The sequence below is a fragment of the Lissotriton helveticus genome, chromosome 12 (assembly GCF_964261635.1).
Source record: "Lissotriton helveticus chromosome 12, aLisHel1.1, whole genome shotgun sequence".
NCBI lineage: Eukaryota > Metazoa > Chordata > Amphibia > Caudata > Salamandridae > Lissotriton > Lissotriton helveticus.
The window spans coordinates 532,249,807-532,262,731 of NC_136073.1; the positions used below are offsets into that span (position 1 = coordinate 532,249,807).

The window sequence follows — 12,925 nt, forward strand, 5'->3', positions numbered from 1 at the left end:
GGAGAGCCTCCCCAAGCCCCGATGGACCACCGTCCCCAGCGCCCGGACCCTCGGCTGGCTTGCAGGACGGAGACTTCCACACCCCAGGGCCTGCCAGACGGAGCAAGAGCCCCCGGCCCGGTCCCAGCTTACAAACCCTATCCAGGCCGGGGAGAGCCTCCCCGGGCCCCAGTGAACCCCCTTCCCCAGCGCCTGGACCCTCGGCTGGCTTGCAGGACAGGGGGCTCCCGCACCCTGGGACCCTGGGAGGGAGTATGATCGACTGGCCTGCCGGACAGAGCTCAAGACCCAGGCCCAGTCCCAGCTTCCGATTCCTAGCCAGGCCAGGGAGAGCCTCCCCAGGCCCTGATGGACCACAGTCTCCAGCGCCCGGACCCTCGGCTGGCTTGCAGGACGGGGGCTTCCACACCCCAGGGCCTGCCAGACGGAGCAAGAGCCTTCGGCCCCGTCCCAGCTTCCAAACCCTAGCCAGGCCGGGGAGAGGCTCCCCAGGCCCTGGTGGACCCCATTCCCCAGCGCCTGGACCCTTGGCTGGCTTGCAGGACAGGGGGCTCGTGCTCCCGGGGACAGAGCACGAGCCCCGGGCCCGGTCCCAGCTTCCGAACTCCAGCCAGGCCGGGGAGAGCCTCCCCGGGCCCCAGTGAACCCCCTTCCCCAGTGCCTGGACCCTCAGCTGGCTTGCAGGACAGAGGGCTCCCGCACCCTGGGACCCTGGGAGGGAGTATGATCGACTGGCCCGCCGGACAGAGCTCAAGACCCAGGCCCAGTCCCAGCTTCCGATTCCTAGCCAGGCCAGGGAGAGCCTCCCCAAGCCCCGATGGACCACCGTCCCCAGCGCCCGGACCCTCGGCTGGCTTGCAGGACGGAGACTTCCACACCCCAGGGCCTGCCAGACGGAGCAAGAGCCCCCGGCCCGGTCCCAGCTTCCAAACCCTATCCAGGCCGGGGAGAGCCTCCCCGGGCCCCAGTGAACCCCCTTCCCCAGCGCCTGGACCCTCGGCTGGCTTGCAGGACAGGGGGCTCCCGCACCCTGGGACCCTGGGAGGGAGTATGATCGACTGGCCTGCCGGACAGAGCTCAAGACCCAGGCCCAGTCCCAGCTTCCGATTCCTAGCCAGGCCAGGGAGAGCCTCCCCAGGCCCTGATGGACCACAGTCTCCAGCGCCCGGACCCTCGGCTGGCTTGCAGGACGGGGGCTTCCACACCCCAGGGCCTGCCAGACGGAGCAAGAGCCTTCGGCCCGGTCCCAGCTTCCAAACCCTAGCCAGGCCGGGGAGAGCCTCCCTGGGCCTCGGTGGACCCCCTTCCCCAGCACCTGGACCCTCGGCTGGCTCGCAGGACCGGGGGCTCATGCACCCTGGAATGGAGCATGAGCCTTGGGCCCGGTCCCAGCTCCCGAACTCTAGCCAGGACACGGAGAGCCTCCCCAGGCCCCAATGGACCCACCGTCCCCAGCGCACAAACCCTCGGCTGGCTTGCAGGACAGGGGGCTCCGGCACCCCCACGGCCTGCCGGACAGAGCCCAAGCCCTGGACCTGGGCCCGGTCCCTGCTTCCGAACCCTAACCAGGCTGGAGAGGGCCCCCCTTGGCCCAGATGAATGCCTGGACTCTCAGGCTGGCTTGCAGATCAGGGAGGCTCCAGCACCCCCATGGCCTGCCGGACAGAGCTCAAGCCCAGGGTCCGGTCCCTTCTTCCGAACCCTAGCTAGGCCAGGGAGAGCCTCCCTTGGACCCAATGAACGCCTAGACCCTCGGCTGGCTTGCAGGATGGGGAGGCTCCAGCACCCCCATGGCCTGCCGGACAGAGCTCAAGCCCCACGGCCCCGTCCCTGCTTCCAAAACCTAGCCAGGCTGGGGAGAGCCCCCCTTGGCCCAGATAAATGCCTGGACTCTCAGGCCGCCTTGCAGGACAGGGAGGGTCCAGCACCCCATGGCCTTCCAGACAGAGCTCAAGCCTTGGCTCCGGTCCCTGCTTCTGAGCCTCTCTTGGCCCCGATGAACGCACAGAACCTCGTCTGGCTTGCAGGACGGAGCTCAAGCCCCAGGCCCCGGCCCAGCTTCCGAACCCTAGCCAGACCAGGGAGAGCCTCCCAGGGGCCCTGGTGGACCCCCTGTCCCCAGCACCCGGAACCTCGGCAGGAACAAAGGAGGGTTAAGCCCAGACCACGTCCTCTCCCAGAAGGCCTGCCCGGGGAGCCCATTTTTCTTGACTATTAAGCCCCCACGTAATGAGAGCTTACAGAAGTTTGGGGAAGGAAAAAAGTTGGAGTGTGCCTGGCTGCCAGCCCGCAGGGCCATCTGGTCACCCAGCCCGCAGGGCCATCTGGTCACCCAGCCAGGTGACCAGATGGCCCGGGACGATCCAAAGCCCAGATTGCCTGGGAGGGTGCCCTTTTCTATGTTTTCTCAGATAAATTTCTCCTTTTGACTAGGATTTTCCGTGTGCTTTGTTTTTCTTTTCTTTGTGCTTTGTGAATTACACATATTGTATTTGGGTTGTTCTATAGGACACCGTTGAGTCTGATGATTTAGCACTGACTCCCTAGTTACCTTTGAATTGCAATCAATTTTTGAATTAAGTGAAATCCCTTGTAGACAATTCTCTACTTGATCACATTTCATTGCCCAAGCCTACAAGGGTATATTGGGTCTGCCAAATCCATTACATTTGAAACCCAAAAAGTCAGAAGGATCGTGAGGCCCCGCTTTCATGGTCTGTACTGAAACTGAAAATCGAGATCAAGCAAGCTTTTGCCCTTCTGCTCCACGGGAGGTTTCTGTCCTCCCTGAGCTCACCTTAGGACACATGCGTTATCGTTTGGCAGGTGTACCACCCCAATCAAACGCCCCACCTGCCACTGTCCCCGGAGCGGGTCACCATCGAGAGCAAGCTTCACCGGCGGCCCGAGGGCCTCCCACTTATCCTACACCTCTCATGTCTCTTCACAGTGCCAAACAAGAGTCAAGCTCAACAGATCTTCTTTACCCACTGATTCCGCCAAGCCTGTTACCTTGGCTGTGGTTTTGCTAGATAGTAGGTAGGGACAGTGGGAATCTCGTTCATCCAGTCATGTGCGTCACTAATTAGATGATGAGGCATATGGCTATTTCTGTACTACCTCGCGGTGGCTCATTCTGGGTTATTATGCTGCCCCTCAGCGTCAATTCGGTTTTGCTTCCCTCAATACAACATTCTTTCGCTCCGGAGTACAGCCACACTGAACGCTGTCCTCACTGGAACTGGGATCACGTATAGGCCAGAGATAGTACACCCAGCAGTACTATTCCAACAATTTTAAATTGTCTACGAACAGTTCTGAGAAATTAAAATATGATTAGCAGGACATCAATAATCAATGTGTGAGCGATTATTTGAGACCTATTCATTTTTCAAGATATTTCAACAAGTATGATGTACAGAACTATATCTAAATTGTTATAAGCACACATTTATAAAAAAATACACATCTACAAGTTACACATCTAACTAGAAAAAGCACATCTATAAAATTCTAGAAATTCACATCTATAAAATTCACATCTATACTAAATCTTGTGTCAACTATAAACCTATATGTTAAAATAATATGCTTTATAAGGGTGACGTGTGCTGTAAGAAAGTGTACATCTCAGTTTAAGCATGAATACTTGGCACATTTTAAGAGTGTCCATTAAAGTAGTCAGGCAAACATTTTTCTTGAATGGATACGACATTTCCAGACCCAAATCAGATCTAAATCAGCCAGAACAACATCATTACATTGAGGCCAAATACCACGACATCCAACGATAAAGCCATGAAATTTTACAGTGTTGCATTTTGTGAGATCTTTAATTTGCTGTGACAGATCCTGATAGTATTTCACTTTATTCTCAAACGCTAATTAAAGGGAATTCTGAGAGTTTTCATTACGAATTGAAACATCAATCACTACAGCTGTACCATTTTCGGTAAACACTACATCTGGTTTTCGTAGTTCTCCTTGATTATTCTTAACATGAGGTTCTCTATATGCCATCCAACAACACCTTTTTGCTCTATCAATGAGCAATTCCAGAATTTTGTTATGTCTTTTTATCCTAATGTCCTTAGTTTTAGGACATGCACCTGAAATATGAGAAATTGTTTCGCAAACATCATTACAATACCTACATGTAGCAAATGCACAATTTCTTCCCCTAGTGATGGTTTCTCTAGTATATAAAACATTTGCTCCTAACATCAGCGCAGCTATGTACTGGTTTTCTTTCATTTTGTTATGTTTGCTGATCCAGAAGTTTGTGGTTGGATTGCTAAGTATTTTATACCATCACCTTGGACAGGGAGATTTGCGCATTTCTCAAATTCTTCTTTTCTCCAATCATATGTTGCTAACAAATTCAAATCATAGCTCAGAAACCTTCTGTCCAAAATGTTGAATTTGTGCGTTTTGAAGATGTTATCAATTGTTTCATTCGTATCTTCTCCTGCATACATGAATGAATGAGCCATGTACAGATCTGGAGCTGCCCTGAGATACAATAAACTATTGACTTTATTGAGACCAATTTGTGTATATAGTTTTGGTATACTGAGGCCCCCAAATGATCTTTTCGAATATAGGAGACCATCACATGTGTATGCAGGAAGGTGTAGAAAATGTTTGACATACTTTTTTATTGTTTGATCCATAACATTTAAAGTTTTTGCTTCTGTTCCTGTCATTTCCTATTTGAATGATAGTTTAGGGACCAAGTACTGACACAAAATTTCTATTTTCTGCGTGGGCTTTTGGTAGATTATCAAGTTTTTGAGCCCAATTAACAAGAAACTCATTAATTTTGTTGTTGCTTGTATGGCCAGTGTGTGGATCAAAGTTCAATCTGAGGAATCTCTCACTTTCTCCTGGATGAATGTTTTCAATATTTTGTTTTTCAAACTGCCATGGTTTACAGTTGTTAATCAGGATGTTATCTTTATGGTGACTGATAAAAAAATCCATGTCTCTTTTTCACATTAAGTTTTAATCCTGTTGTTTTACTGAACTTTTTAATGATTTTCAGATTTGTACTCATTCCTTCCCATGTGCTGCTGTGTATTGCGATGTCATCGGCAAAGGTGAGAGCAGTGATTTGCTCAATAAGACCATCTGATCCAAATATGAAGCCCTTACCGTTTTTCTGAAGATCACAGATCAGAGGATTCATGGCAATGTTAAATAGTAGTGGGGATAAAGAGTCACCTTGTTTAACCCCAGATTTCATTGTTATTTCAGGAGTTGCTTTGTTGTTCTTTTCATTGAAAAATGTTGTTGAGTCAGTGTACAAGTCTTTTATAATGTTTCTGATGTATAATGGAACTCTGTGCCTTGCGAGACTCTGTATGGTGTGACCATGGCGGACAGGGTCGAAGGCTTTTGAAATATTTATGAACACTACTGCTAATGAGTGACTGTTTTTTTGTGCCCCTTTCATGATATTTTTCAGGAGAGTCAGATTCTCGAGACAACCGCTCACCTTCATGAAGCCTTTTTGTCTCGTATTCAATTCGACAAAAAATTAGAGTCTTTGAGTTAGTATTTTTGTGAATAACTTCAAGAATGCAGTACCGATGGTAATTGGACGCCAGTTACTGTTTTTTTTTTAAGTTCACTAATCGGTACATTTTTGGGTATCAAAATTGATCGGTTCTTTTTGATACTTTCTTGTACTCTTCTCATCCACAACCAAGACGATAAAATTCAGGGAGCAGTCTTGGTTGCCTGCTGTGCACTTTATACAAGTCATTCAGACCAATCTTATCAGGCCCCACTGCTTTCTTTAAATTGGAGTCCTCGTAGGTATAAGTTATTTCGAGTAGTGTAATTTCTTTACATACATTTCTAATTTCGTAATCTTCTGGTATCTGATAAATCGGCATGAATTTAGGGTTTTTCTTGTTCTCTTTCTCAATTATGTTTTTGTAGTATTGAAAAATTTAATCAGCACTGGTTTGGCAAGTGGCATCTACTGCCCCATCAGTGATAATCCTGGAAATTTTATTTTTGTCTTTTTTAAACATTGCACTGGTATTCTTTATAGCTGCCATTTGCTTTGGCATCATTTATTTGTGCGTCTGATTAAGCCTTCCGTTTTTCTTGTCTTTTTTTGTAATCTTGTGCTCTACTGAGGCATTCTGGTGCTCATCTTGAGCAGAGTTCGTAGTCTCATTATTGAGTTCACTTGCTGGTTCATTTGGTAGTACACTTGCTGGTGCAGGACTTATATCAGTGGTGTTTTCTGAGATATAAGTCACTACCTTATCCATCAGATCCATAGCAGCATCATGTTGCTCTACGTTTTGGGTGTACTTCTCGATTTCTGTGATTCTATCTTCCAGCTCATCAAAGTTCTTGATTTTTTGCGCACGTTTGCGATTGATAAAGTCTCTGTGCTATTCTGTTGTTACTTCCACTGTAATCTCTGGTTCATCGCAAGAGTCATTTTCAGAAACATTTGATGCTTGCAGTACATCTTTTGCAGATGTTTTGCTTTTATCTCTTCTTTTTTCTGTAATTTGTTTTCTGTTTTTATTGTCAAAATGTGGAACCATCAGCGCACCAATATTCCTCTTTTTTTCATATACTTTTTCCAATTCTGGTAGTAGAGAGTCATAGTTACTCCCGACGTTTACCCGCGCTTCAATACATTTCTTCACTTTGACATTCAGAGCACTGGGCAGAAATCACATTGCGTCAACACCCGCCTCGGGCCTACGCAATGCTTTGTTTTAATTAAACAGTCGGATTCCCCTGGTCCGCACTAGTTTTAAGTCAGCGGCTAGGCGCCTGCCGAGGCAGAACGCCGGCCGCGGGCCCCCGGGGAGGGGGCCGGGGAGAGCCGACCACCACAGCTGGGGCGATCCACAGGAAGGGTCCGGCTCACATCCAGAGACGCCGCCGCCCCGGAGGGAGGTGCCTCGTCCAGCCGCGGCGTGCGCCCAGCTCTGCTTCACGCCCCAGCCCGACCGACCCAGCCCTTAGAGCCAATCCTTATAAGTTATGGATCTGACTTGCAGACTTCCCTTACCTACATTGTTCCAACAGGCCAGAGCCTGTTCACCTAGGAGACCTGCTGCAGATATGGGTACGGCCCGGTGCGAGATTTACACCATCTCCCCTGGATTTTCAAGGACCAGCAAGAACTCACCAGACACCGCCGGAACCGCAATGCTTTTCAAGGCTCGGGCCCCTCTCTCGGGGCAAACTCATTCCAGGGCGCCCTGCCCTTCACAACAAAAATAGAACTCTCCACGGGGTTCCCGCCGGCTTGTCCGGGATCGTTTGTGTTACCGCACTGGACGCCGCAAGGGCACCCCATCTCCACCACTCTGGATTCGGGGATCTGAACCCAACTCCCTTTTGATCGGCCGAGGGCAATGGAGGCCATCGCCCGTCCCTTCCGAACGGCGCTCGCCCATCTCTGACCCATTTTGAACTGCTGTTCACATGGAACCCTTCTCCACTTCGGCCTTCAAAGTTCTCATATGAATATTTGCTACTACCACCAAGATCTGCACCGGCGGCGGCTCCAACTGGGCCCTTGCCCCGGGCTTCCGTGCGCATGGCAGCGGTCTTCCTACTCGTCGTGGCTTAGCCCACGCGGCTCTAAGCACTGGCAATGGTCCTCCTATGGGTCAGACGCTCCCGTGCCATGCATTTTCAGGGCTAGTTGATTTGGTAGGTGAGTTGTTACACATTCCTTAGCGGATTCCGACTTCCATGGCCACTTCCTGCTGTCTATATCAACCAACACCTTTTCTGGGGTCTGATGAGCGTTGGCATCATCCTCCTTAACCCAGCGTTCGGTACATCCCACAGCGCCAGTTCTGCTTACCAAAAGTGGCCCACTAGGCAATCGCATTCCACGCCAGCGAGCCGGGCTTCTTACCCATTTAAAGTTTGAGAATAGGTTGAGATCATTTTGGCCCCAAGATCTCTAATCTTTACCAGATAAAACTGGGGGTTCCGAGTGGCAGCTATCCTGAGGAGAACTTCGGAGGGAACCAGCTACTAGATGGTTTGATTAGTCTTTCGAAGACCGATTTGCACGTCAGGAACGCTACGGACCGCCACCAGTTTCCTCTGGCTTCGCCCTGCCCAGGCATAGTTCTTTTGGGTCCTATCACGCACGCTCATGCTGCACCTCCCTCATGGAGCAGGTGAGACGGGCCGGTGGTGCGCCCGCCGCTGGAAGTGCAGCAGGATCCCACCTCAGCCGGCGTGTGCAGGCCCTCACCTTCATTGCGCCACAGGGTTTAGCCTTGGCCCTCTGACTCGCGCATGTGTTAGACTCCTTGGTCTGTGTTTCAAGACGGGTTGGGTGGGTAACCGACATTGCCGCAGATACCCTGGCATCGACGTAGGACTCCCCGCCCAGTGGTGCAACGCAGATGGGCGCACTGAGAACAGTCCGCCCCAGTCGACAGTCGCGCCAGGAGCAGGGGCCCCCTTCCCCCTTCCCACCTTCAACCACCCCGGCATGCACCGAGGGGCAGCTGGAAACGGGTGCCAGGGGGAGGGCGCGGAGGCGGGTGAATCTCCCTCGGCTGTCACCTGCCACACCGAAGCCTTCCCAGCCGACCCAGAGACAGTTGCTGTGCACCACAGCGGAGGAAATACACCCTTCGGGGGGCGGGTAGGACCCGGGCACTAGTCCCGTGGAGGGGATACGGAACTCATGGGTCACCAACCTTCGCGCCGTGTTGAATCCTCCGGGCGGACAGCATGGACCCTACCCATTTACCTCTCAACCGTTTCACGCCCTCTTGAACTCTCCCTTCAGAGTTCTTTTCAACTTTCCCTTACGGTACTTGTTGGCTATCGGTCTTGCACCCGTGTTTAGCCTTAGATGGAGTTTAGCACCCGCTTTGGGCTGCATTCCCAAGCAACCTGACTCTGAGAAGACCCAATCCTGGTGCGCCGGGGACCGCTACCGGCCTAACAACGTCCGTGGGGTGAGCCTCAATCAGAAGGACTTGGGCCCCTCAGTGATGCCGGGGGGGATTCGGCGCTGGGCTCTTCACTCGCCGTTACTGGGGGAATCCTGGTTAGTTTTTTTTCTCCGCTTAGTAATATGCTTAAATTCAACGGGTTGCATCGTCTGATCTGTGGTCGTACTCGGAAGAATAACGCTGGAGTGTCAAGGGGGTTGCCGTGGAAGGCCAGGCCCCTGCCGGAGCAGGGACCCGGGGTCCCGGTAGCGCATGCCCTCTTTCCCCGGATCGGATCTGGAGGGGTTTCGCCCTCCACGGGAAGCCGGCCGTGGTGGTGGGTGCCTGTGGTGCGTGCAGCCGGTGGGACACCACAGACAGCCACGCGCGACACACAGCCAGGCACCCAGGGACGGGCCCGGGGCAGAACGGTCACCAAACCCCTTCTCCGGCGGCATACCTCCATGCCAGGACCCGGCAAGGGACCCTGCCACAGGCGATTGGGGGTCTGACCTTGTGGGGGGACGAACGGAAGCGAAGTTAACCCTGCGACGGCCCCAGCTGCATCCCGGGGAAACCCCTGGGCGATTGACGATCGAGCAAACCTCAAACAGGCGTGGCCCCGGGAAGAACCCGTGGCCCCAAGGTGCGTTTGAAGTGTCGATGATCAATGTGTCCTGCAATTCACACTAATGCTCGCAGTTAGCTGCCTTCTTCAATGCACGAGCGGAGTGATCCACCGCCAAGGGTCACAGGCAACTTTTTGAAAACGTTCACCCACCTGCGGGCGCAGGAGAGGCGGGAGGAAGGTGACGCCGTCCTTCCGTCACCTGCCTGGCAAGATTGTCAAGACGCCCCGTTCAAGGTTTCCCCTCTGGGAGTCAGACTGTACCGTTGGGAGAAAATAAATGTTACCAGGGGCTAGGCCCGGGAGACACCCCACCCAACCGCAGGTGTGGGAGGGGGCTCCCGGAGCAACAGGAGCAGGCAACCCCACAGCCACTAGTCCCTCCCGGAGTAACTGGGAGGGACCACACGAGTCTTTAAACCCCTCAGCCTGGCTGCACGGGACAAGGTCGAACCGGGTACCTGGCAATGAGGGAGGGTCACTCCACCTGCATATCAGCTGTCCGTCACTGGGCGGCCCAAGCCATGAGGGCGGGCTGGCTTTGTTCAGCTCACCCAACCCTATCCCTGGTCAGAGGTGCCGGAAGGGAAGAGCCAGGCAGCTCCCCTTTCTGCATGCCTTCCATCGAGAGGAGCCGAGTCCCCTCACAGGCCCTCGGCCCCTTCTCTTCGAGATCCAACCTGCCTCACAAGAAGGGCCACTCTTTGGTTGCCAGGATACCAGTGGAGCCGGGACATGGCCCCCAAGATGCCCACCCGGCTGCAGGGCCTTCCAAGGGGGGGTTTTACCAGCCCGATGATGCACTGCCATTCGGTTTCCCCCACCATAGGGGTCATGCCGGGTGAGCTTGGGTTCCATCTCGGGAGGGTCTACCGCTATGACCCTCCCAGAGTGGGACAGGGGGCGCCCCCTTTCCCGGTCCCTTCCATGTCGGTTGGGTCCTCCCAGTGGACGAAGCCCTCCAAATGCCCTGGCCTCACTCGGGCACCCAATGCAGCCGCGGATAACTCCGCCGGCCGGGGCATGCAAGGGCAGGGCTGGGCCCTGTGCCAATGGTGCATGCTTGCAGGAGGCAGCCGAGGGCTTCGGGCTGGCGCCGTCAGTCACTCGGGCCGCTCTGCCGTTAATGATCCTTCCGCAGGTTCACCTATGGAAACCTTGTTATGACTTTTACTTCCTCTAGATAGTCAAGTTTGATCGTCTTCTCGGCGCTCCGCCAGGGCCGTTGTCGACCCCGGCGGAGCTGATCTGAGGACCTCACTAAACCATCCAATCGTTAGTAGCAACGGGAGGTGTGTACAAAGGACAGGGACTTTATCAACGTGAGCTTATGACCCACACTTACTGGGAATTACTCGTTCATGGGAAATAATTGCAATCCCCAATCCCTATCACGAACGGGGTTCAGCGGGTTACCCGCACCTGTTGGCAAAGGGCAGACACACGCTGATCCATTCAGTGGAGCGCCCGTGCGGCGCCGGACATCCAAGGGCATCACAGACCTGTTATTGCTTGATCTTGTGTGGCTGATTGCCACTTGTCCCTCTAAGAAGTTGGACGCCGACCGCTGGGTGTTGCGTAACTAGTTAGCATGGAGGAGTCTCGTTCGTTATCGGAATTAACCAGAAAATCGCTCCACCAACTAAGAATGGCCATGCACCACCAACCACAGAATCGAGAAAGAGCTATCAATCTGTCAATCCTTTCCGTGTCCGTGCAGGGTGAGGTTTCCCGTGTTGAGTCAAATTAAGCCACAGACTCCATCCACTCCTGGTGGTGCCCTTCCGTCAATTCCTTTAACCCCTTCGACGCTGATGACGAGCTGGGCTCGTCATGGCGTAGCCTCCTCGCACGCTCATGACGAGCCCAGCTCGTCACGTAAAGTGCGCTTTTGAAAATCTCAGCGTACGAGTGGAATTCCGCCCGCACGCATGCGGTTAAGTTTCAGCTTTGCAACCATACTCCCCCGGAACCCAAAGACTTTGGTTTCCCAGAGGCTGCTCGGCGTGTCATGGGAATAACGCCGCCGGATCGCTAGTCGACATCGTTTATGGTCAGAACTACGACGGTATCTGATCATCTTTGAAGCACCGACTTTCATTCTTGATAATGAAAACATTCTTGGCAAATTCTTTTGCTTTGGTTCCTCTTGCGCCAGTCCAAGAATTTCACCTCTAGCGGCACAATACGAATGCTCCGGGCCATCCCTCTTAATCATGGCCCCAGTTCCGAAAACCAACAAAATATTCCATTATTCCTAGCTGAAGTATTCAGGCGACTGGCCTGCTTTGAACACTCAAATTTTTTCCAAAGTAAACGCTTCCGACCCCCAGGACAATCAGTCAAGAGCATCAAGGGGGCACCGAGAGGCAGGGGCTGGGACAGGCGGTAGCTCGCCTCACGGCGGACTGTCAGTTCGATCCCAAGATCCAACTATGAGCATTTTAACTGCAGCAACTTTATTATACGCTATTGGAGCTGGAATTATAGCCACTGCTGGATCCTCGTTAAAGGATTTAAAGTGTACACATTCCAATTACAGGGCCTTGAAAGAGTCCTGTATTGTTATTTTTCAGCACTACCTCCCCCGAGTCAGGAGAGGGTAATTTGCGCGCCTGCTGCTTTCATTGGATGTGGTAGCCGTTTCTCAGGCTCCCTCTCCGGAATCAAACCCTGATTCCACATTACCCATGGTCACCATGGTAGGCACAGAAAGTACCATCTAAATTTGATAGGGCAGACATCCGAATGTATCTTCGCTGTCACTGGGACATGCGATCGGCCCAAGGTTATCTAAAGTCACCAAAGCAGTTGGGCGAGCCTGGATTGGTCTTGGTCTGATAAATGCACAAATCCCGGGAGGTCAGCGCTCGTCGACACGTATTAGCTCTAGAATTACCACAGTTATCCAAGTAACACATGGGGCGATCAAAGGAACCATAACTGATTTATTGAGCTATTTGCAGTTTCACTGTACCGGCAGTGGGTACCTACACATGCATGGCTTAATCTTAGAGACAAGCATATGCTACTGGCTGGATCAACCAGGTAGCCGCACCTGCTGAGGGGGGGGGCTGCATGCCCATCTCCCTGACTGGCAACCTTCACCCACCCCTCCCTCTTGGGAGCCTTCCAGGGGAAAGAGCCCACCCGCCTGGGCAGGAGGGCTCACTGGAGGGGTGTGGAGAGGTGTGGTCGCATGGGCAACGGCAGGTCCAGCTGTCTCCCCCGGGAGGGAGAGGCGGGCAAAGGCACAGCCTGAGCGAGACGCAGGGGTGCCGGAACCTGGCAGCATCGGCAGCATCGGCACCCATCGGAACTGTTGTTCAGCGCTGCTGTGGAAATG

The 12,925-nt window shown here is 53.0% G+C and overlaps 3 pseudogenes; all 3 read right to left on the reverse strand.

Moving 5' to 3' along the window:
- Nucleotides 1-2,560: 2,560 nt before the first annotated feature.
- LOC144801299 (28S ribosomal RNA) lies at nucleotides 2,561-9,113 on the reverse strand (annotated as a pseudogene).
- Nucleotides 9,114-9,551: 438 nt separating this feature from the next.
- On the reverse strand, nucleotides 9,552-9,702 carry LOC144800388 (5.8S ribosomal RNA; annotated as a pseudogene).
- Nucleotides 9,703-10,703: 1,001 nt separating this feature from the next.
- Nucleotides 10,704-12,630, reverse strand: LOC144801207 (18S ribosomal RNA; annotated as a pseudogene).
- Between the last annotated feature and the right edge of the window lie 295 nt (nucleotides 12,631-12,925).